Source organism: Callithrix jacchus, chromosome 2, assembly GCF_049354715.1.
Source record: "Callithrix jacchus isolate 240 chromosome 2, calJac240_pri, whole genome shotgun sequence".
Lineage (NCBI taxonomy): Eukaryota > Metazoa > Chordata > Mammalia > Primates > Cebidae > Callithrix > Callithrix jacchus.
Genome location: NC_133503.1, coordinates 73,119,266 through 73,127,960, shown reverse-complemented (window position 1 = coordinate 73,127,960; position 8,695 = coordinate 73,119,266). Strand labels below are relative to the sequence as shown.

The 8,695-nt window shown below is 38.3% G+C and overlaps 1 protein-coding gene across 7 annotated transcripts in view; it reads left to right on the top strand.

Annotated features, from left to right (window-relative positions):
- Positions 1-8,695, top strand: part of ZFP2 (ZFP2 zinc finger protein) — a 41,296-nt gene that overhangs the window by 655 nt on the left and 31,946 nt on the right. For all 7 annotated transcript variants that reach the window (XM_017969473.4, XM_078364812.1, XM_017969479.4 and 4 more), the window contains exon 2: positions 1,983-2,079. The gene's annotated coding sequence lies outside the window, so the exon portion shown is untranslated. The remainder of the gene's footprint in view (positions 1-1,982; positions 2,080-8,695) is intronic.

Here is an 8,695-nt window from a genome sequence, read left to right as displayed (position 1 = left end):
CTCTCCGTTAAGAATGGGGAGGCCAACCAACCGGATACAGGTTTCTACCTCAGGGAATCTTTTTTTGGGGGGAAGCCGTTTCACTGTAACACAACTAGAAAATTCAGATTAAAACAATCATTTAACATCTGTCTAAATCTGCATGGCAGCATGGATATGTGTATAAGCATAGAAACACTTTGCACTTTGTTTTTAAACAGAAATATTAGTAGCGTTTTCCTCTATCTTTTAAAATTGAGTCATGAGATGCGTTTCGTAAGGTGTTTGAAGTGCACAAATCTTAAGCCTCATATTTTTTACTGGCCTGAACACCACCCAATGAAGATAGGGAATACACCTGGAAAAAAAAATTTAATGTGTTGACACCATCTACTTATTATCAGATTTTAAATACAGCCACATCGTCATTTTAATGAGTGTGAGGGAAAGTATGGATGTGAATCCTTTCCTTAGGTTTTTGTGTTAAGGTTTTTTTTTTTTTCAATATTATAAACAATATAGGTCATCTGGCTACATACATCTTTGCATTTTGTCTTATTCTATAAATCTCTTAAAGTGGAACTTCTAGGTCAAGGGTACAGTAAGGCTTTTGATACCTCCTGCCTTATTCCCTCCAGAAAAGTGGCAGATTATATAAACACTTGCAGTGTAAGAGTGCCAGATTTACCCACACCAACTTTCAATGTTAGTATTCTCTTGAATTTCTGAATGGTGAAAAAGTTGCATTTAGTGTGCATTTTGAACACTAAATATTTTCATGCAGTTTGTATTTTGTATTTTAATTTTGTATCTGATACATAAGCATGTTTTCTGACTATGCAGAGATGTCGCAGGTTCATATGGACATGAAAACCTTTTCTTCACATTTGAGTGTTTGATATCATTGTCAGCGAAGCCTTCTGTCCCACAAGATCACAAAAATGTTTGTAGTTTCTCTTAGTACTTTTATTTTTTGTGTACATTTTAATTCTTTTCCAAATGATAAGCCTTTGTTACAAGTTACTTTTTTCTTTGCTGATATGTCACTTTTTTCATATCTTGAATTCATATATGTGTGTATGTATACATATATATGTGTATAGACACATGCGTATATATGACCATTTAGATTGGTAGAATTTTAATTTGTTTCATTGATCCTTTTCCCTGTTTGGCTATAACATCCATGAGCTCGGAGAATTTATCTGTTTTATTTACAGCTGTATCCACCCCCATCCCCATGCAATGGTGCCTGGTACAAAGTAGGCGGTCAACAATGTCTCTGGTAAATAAGTCAGTAATACTGTGTTCCAATTCTTGTAGCTTTATAAATATTGGTGGGCAAGTTGTCTCTCATCAGTATTCTTTTTAAACAAAGATCCTAGCTGTTGTACCACACAACTTAAACATTTTTTCAATAATTAATTAACTTTTTTAAAAAATTGAGATGGAGTCTTGCTCCGTCACCCAGGCTAGAGTGCAGTGGTGTGATCTTGGCTCACTGCAACCTCCACTTCCCCGGTTCAAGCAATTATCCTGCCTCAGCCTCTCAAGTAGCTGGGATTATAGGTGCCGACCACCACTCCCTAATTTTTGTATTTTTAGTAGAGATGGGGTTTTGCCATTTTGGCCAGGCTGGTGTCAAACTCCTTAAGTGATCCACCTGCCTTGGCCTCCCAAAGTGCTGGGATTATAGGTGTATGCCACCATGCCTGGCCCACGTTAACTTTCACATATTGTTACTTAGGTGTAACTTGGTTGGGAATGTGTTAAGTTTATAAATTAAAGAAATTATATCCTAGGATATTAAGACATCTTGTGCAAGAATATGTCATGTCTCTCTGTCATTCATCTTTATATAGCTAAATAAACATAATAAAGTAAACTTAATACATGTTTTCTTTATGTAGACACTATTCAGGTCTTACTTAGTTTATTTATTGTATTTTTGTTGTTGCTGTTTCGGGAGTCTTGTTTCTCATGGCTTCTTTCCCTTCCCTCAGCTCTGCCTCCTCTGACTTCTGTCCCTCCCTAAGGAAGAACCCCACAGGAAGAAAGGAGAAGGCAATGGCTGCTTGGTCTCTGCCACTGGGAGCTCAGGTGAGCTCATTTTTCCTCTCTCAAACCTCCCCCTTACTCCTATACTGCATGTGGGTTCACTGCCAAGGACGGGGTTATTGAAATAGCAGAATGCTGGATATTTTTCACAAAGCCCCCTCAGTGTTCCTGACCTCCATTCCCAGCTGCCACTTACTCATTAGGCTGGATACCCTGGCCTGCTGTGTACTTGGTGTTGTTCAAGGGTCAGAAAGGGAACAAAAATTATGTGAGTTGGTCCTGGTGCTTATAGGGCTTACGGGCTCTTAGGGATCATAAAAGAGGGCACATCTGCATGGGATACAATCATAATTGTACCTGAATATGGTAATAAGAACCAGTGTGGGCTGGATGCAGTGGCTCACACCTGTAATCCCAGCACTTTGGGAGGCCGAGGTGGGTAGATCATAAGGTCAGAAGTTCAAGACCAGCTTGCCCAATATGGTGAAACCCTGTGTCTACTAAAAAATACAAAAATTAGCCGGGCATGGTGGCATGTGCCTGTAGTCCCAGCTACTTGTGAGACTGAAGCAGGAGAATCGCTTGAATCTGGGAGGCAGAGGTTGCAGTGAGCTGAGATTGCACCACTATGCTCTAGCCTGGGTGACAAAGTGGGACTCTCTCAGAAAAAAAAAAAAAATAATAAAGAACAAGTGTGGTTAGGAATTCAGGTTATCAGTAATCCAAGCCTGTGTGAAGGGGAGAATCAGGGGCATGGCCAGGAGAAGTAGGGAGTGTTTGTCCATCTCAAGGGTTGGGAAAGTATAACTGGAGAGGATTTGGTATACTTGAGTCAGGGTGTCCAGAGTTTAAATCCTGACTATACCATTTAATAGCTACATTGTCTTGGCAAGAGGCTTGACTTTCCTAAAGCATTATTCCTCATGGTCATAATAGGAATTACAGCATTAACTAAGTGTCTGCCATATAGGTGGCATTGTTAAGAATTTCACATGGCTCATTTCATTTAATAATACCTACTTCATAGGTCTATTGAAAGTTCAAATAAAATAAGTAAAAACTGCCTGGCATGGTTCCTGGAATGTTGAAAGTATTCAGTAAGTGGTAGGCATTCTTAGTATCATCCCAGCCAAGAGCCTGGTGTTTAGACTTCTAGAGGTGGAATGAAGGGAGCAGTGACTGATAGATATGCTTGACTGGAGTAGAAGAAATCAGATAAGAATTGTAGGACCAAATGTCAGGAAGAAGGAGTTTGTGTGTTTGTCCAGGTGGTGGCCATGGGGGTGGAGGTCAGTCTAAGGAATTTTGATAAGGGAGCTGGCACGATCAAAGCATTTCTAGGAAAAAGTAGTATCCATGAGATAGAGGGAAGCATGGAGCTAGGATAGTAGGTGAGGATTCCAGGTTTCTCTGAAAAAGAAAATAAGGCATCAGAAGACTTGGCCCTAAGTTCTTTTTTTTTTCCTTAAATGTTAAACTTACTTAGCCTTGTTGTCTGGAATACTAAAGACTTATGTTTTCTCTTTTCATAAAATTATTTATTTGGGGGTCCTTGATTTATTAGGATCACTTGTTTATTTATTAGAGACCAGTTTAAAAAAGGGTTAGTGGAGGCAAGTATAAACTTGCGATTTCCATTTGTACTACTTTCTTCAGTATCAAACTCAGCTGTAAAAGACAAAATAACTTTTTCAAAATGGGGGTGTTAGAGAAAGGGAATTTTTGGAAGAGGGAAAGGTTGAAAGGGGAAGCATTCCGAAGATTTTGGTTGATGACAGTTGTGGTTTGGTTGTCAGTAATCTAAATTTTAATTTATTTAGTCAAAATAGTGTTAATTTTTAAATCAGTTTTTTTCTGAGGCACAGTTTAATAAAATCACCCATTTTAAATACAGAATTTATTGAGTTTTTACAAATTTATGCACCAACATAGCCACCAGTTCAGTCAAGGTATAGAACATTTGCATCACCCCAGTCAGTGTCCTCATGCCACTTCTAGTCCATGTTCCCTACCCCTGGCAATCACTGGTTTGATTTCTGTCAGTTTAGTCTTGCCCTTTTCTAGAACTTCTTGTAAATGAAATCAAACAGTATGTATACTTTTGTGCCTGGCTCTTTTTGCTCAACATAATGTTTTGCAGATCTATCTATGATATTGTATGTAGTAATAGTTTGTTCCTTTTTATGTTTAAGTAGTATTCAGTTGAATATACCACCTTTTGTTCATTCAGTTGTGACAGATATTTCAAGTTGTTTCCTGTTTTTAGCTATTGTGAATAAAACTGCTCTGAACATTCACATATGAGTCTTTGTGTGGATATACAGTTTCATTTCTCTTGGGTAAATACCAAGGAGTAAAATTGCTGGGTCAAGTTGTACATTTGAATTTGTAACAAACAGCTAAACTGTTTTCCAAAGTATATGTATCATTGTACATTCCCTCCAACAGTATTTGAGAATTCCTGTTGCCCTATGTCCTCTTTCATGTTTGATATATCCGTTTCCAAGAGCTGCTGTAATAAAGTGCCACAAATTGAGTGGCACAAAACAATAAAACTGTATCGTCTCACAGTTTTGGAGGCAAGAAGTCTGAAATTAAGGCATTTGCAGGGCCATGCTCTCTGAAACTTGTCGGTGAATCCTTTCTTGCATCTTCCTAGCTTCTAGCTTCTGGTGGTTTGCTAGAACTCTGGTGTTCCTTGGTTCATGGCTCTATGATTCTAATCCCTACCTCCTTTGTCACTTGATGTTCTCCTTATGTGCTGATGTCTTCAAATAGCCATTTTTCTTATAAGGATGCCAGTCATATTAGAGTGTGGGCCTACCCTACTTCATTATGACCTCATCTTAATTAGTTAAATTTGAGACAACCCTATTTTCAGATAAGGTCATATTGCAAGGTACTAGAAGTTGGGACTTCAACATATCTTTCTTGGGGGACACAGTTCATAACACTAGGTATTATAAGCCTTTTAAATTTGAGTTATTTTCAAGGGTGAAAAATGGAATCTCATGGTTCTTAAAAAAATTCTTATTATGCAATAATTTCAGACTTTAAAAGCTGCTGTAAGGCTGGGCACGGTGGCTCACGCCTGTAATCCCAGCACTTTGGGAGGCCAAGGCGGGTGAATCATGAGGTCAGGAGTTCAAGACCATTCGGCCAACATGGTGAAACCCCATCTCTACTAAAAATACAAAAAATCAGCTGGGCATGGTAGCACACACCTGTAATCCCAGCTACTTGGGAGGCTGAGGCGGGAGAATCACTGGAACACAGGAGGCAGAGGTTGCAGTGAGTTGAGATCATGCCTCTCCCCTCCAGCCTGGGCAACAGAGTGAGACTCCATCTAAAAAAGAAAAAACTGCTACAAAAAATAAAACAATTTCTGGATAGCCTTCATCTAGATTAACATTTTGCCATTTTCCTCTCCCTGTATACACACACACACACACACACACACACACATAAATATATAAACATAAATATGTATGTGTATATATATTTCCAAACCATTTGAGAATAAGTTACCCATTTAACACTGTGTCAGTGTATGTTTTCTATTATCATATATAACAAAAATATAGTTATCAAAATGAGAAAACTTACATGGATACAATACTGTTAGCCAATCTACAAACCTTACTTGGATTTTGTCACTTGTCCCACAGGTGTCCTTTATCTGGTGCAGGATCCTATCCAGATCACACATTGTATTTATCTGTTGTATCTCCTTGGTCTACTTTCATCTGGAATAGTTCTTTAGTATTGATCTTCAGTGACTTGGATAATTTGAAGAGTGCAGGCCAATTTATTTCATAGAATGCTCCTCAATTTGGGTTTGTTTGATATTTGCTCATAATTTGATTCAGATTTTCATTAATTAAAATTTGAGGTTGGGCTTGGTGGCTCACACCTGTAATCCCAGCACTTTGAGAGGCTGAGGCAGGCGATCACAGGGTCAAGAGATCGAGACCAGCCTGTCCAACATGGTAAAACCCCATCCCTACTAAAAATACAAAAATTAGCTGGGCATGGTGGTGCACGCCTGTAGTCCCAGCTACTTAAGAGGCTGAAGCAGGAGAATCACTTGAACCTGGAAGGCGGAGGTTGCAGTGAGCTGAGATTGTGCCACTGGACTCCAGCCTGGTGACAGAGCAAGACTCTGCTTCAAAAAAAAAAAAAAAACAATTGAATGGCTGATATATTCATGGTATTCAAAATTCAAAAAATATAAATAAGCATTCACTTAAAATAAGTCTTCTTCCTATCCTTGTCTCTAAGCTCCTTGTTCTCCAGCCACATAAAAAGGTAATGATGCTCATGTTTTGTGTAGCCTTCCAGAGATAACTCCAAAAGCCCATAAATATACATATTTTCCCCAATTTTTTATCCAATTGGTAAGAGATAATATTTATTCAGGATTATGCACTTGTTGTATTTTCAGCTATTTTGCATTTCACAATATATCTTGGAGACCTGTCCATATCAGTACAGTACATCAGGGGCTTCTTTCTTTGATTATGTGGGTATATCATAGTTTAGTTAACCAGTCTGTCTTTTTATTTTTATTATTATTTTTTTGAGATGGAATTTTGCTCTGTCACCCAGGCTGGAGTGCAGTGGCACGATCTCAGCTCACTGTAACCTCTGCCTCCTGGGTTCAAACGATTCTCCTGTCTCAGCCTCCTGAGTAGCTGGGATTACAGGTGCATGCCACCATGCCCAGCTAATTTTTGTATTTTTAGTACAGATGGGGTTTCACCATGTTGGTCAAGCTGGTCCCGAACTCCTGACCTCAAGTGACCCACCCGCCTCGGCCTCCCAAAGTGCTGGAGTTACAGGCATGAGCCACCATGCCTGGCCTAACCAGTTTGTCTTAACGGACATTAGTCTAGACATTTGATAGCAGCTGACTACAGGCATTTCTTCACTTTTGTTGCTGCTTCTCTGCATTGCTGTTCAATCACTTGGAACTATACAGTAGATAATGAGAAATGAGTGACTCAGATGTTGAGAAATAAAGTGTAATTGTCAACTAGATGTGCAGTTATGAAGTATAGTAAGATTTGGGACATACCAGTGCAATATTAGAGTTGTTTTCCTTTTTTCATCTTTCTCCATAGTGTTATCTTTCACATATGGGCCAGTGACGTGAGTATGAATTGTCCAGGTATTACTGTTATTTGCCTTTAATCTTTTTTTCTGAATATAAATATTGGGCATCTAAACTAATATCTACTAGCCCTTTTTAAAAATTTAAAGGCTATGAGAGAGATTTCCAGGTATCCAGCCCTCAAAAACAACTATGATATACATTCTTCCAGCCTTTTAAAATACCTATCTACAGCGTTTGCCCATTTTTATATTGGGTGATTTACATATAAAAGAGGTATTTTCTATAAAGTGGATAGTATTCCTTTGCCATAGTTGCCAATATTCTCCATAATTTTTCTTTTAAATATGTTTATAATAAAATTTCCTTTCTCTTTGCTTGGCTTTGGGGTCATGCTATGAAAAATTTTCTGTAACCACAAGATAATATAAATTTTTTGTGTTTTCTATTAGTTTTTAATTTTAAATTTACATCCTTGAGCTATCTGGGATGTACTGTCTGTGATGTGAAGTAGGGGTCTAGCTTCATTTAACATGATGTCGTGAAGCATTTCATCAATCCATCCACTTGTTAAACATTTAGCGCCTCTCCACCATGTGCTACGCCATGTTCTGGATCCTGGGAATATAGCAGTGAATAAGAGATGCAAGGTTTCCTTCTCTTAGATCTTATTTTCTATAGGGGATGCAGACAATAAAAAGGGAATATTATTGAGGATAGTGTTAAGTGCTGTGATGAGGACACAGCAGGACAATATGGTAGAGTATCACTCAAGGCTGTTTTAGCTTGGCAGAGGAGTGGCCCCTCTCAGGAGATGGCATTGGAGCTGATATTACTGAAATAACCTGCTCACTCTCCGTAGACTTGAAATGAAACCTTTAAAATAGGCCAGACTGTCACATATATATAAAAATACATGAGTTTATTTATTTATTTATATATCGTTTACATATATTTATATTTGAGTTTATTTATTTATTTATTTGAGACAGAGTCTCACTTGTCACCCATGCTGGAGTGCAATGATGTGATCTTGGCTCACTGCAACCTCTGCCTGCCAGGTTCAAGCAATTCTGCTTCAGCCTCTCGAGTAGCTGGGACTACAGGTGTATACCATCATGCCCAGCTAATTTTTTCTATTTTTAGTAGAGATGGGTTTCACCATGCTAGCCAGGCTGGTCTAGAACTGACCTCATGAACCACCTGCCTCAGCCTCCCAAGTGCTGGGATTACAGGCATGAGCCACTGCGCCCAGCCCATTTTGCTATTTCATAAAGCGACTCTCCCCTCACTTTTCTTTTCAAAAGTTTGGTTACTGTTCTCATATATTTATCCTTCTAGTTGAACTATATTATCAAGTTCCAACAGTAATAGTAAAAAAGTAAAAATATGCAGTTCTGATTTGAATTTCAAAGTCTGTAAGTCAATTTGAGGAAGATTGCTATCTTTACAATGTTTATTCTTCTTATTAAGTAAAAAAAAATGATGCTTCATTCTATTCAGATCTTTCATTATGGCCTTTGTTAACTTTTTATAGACTGATCA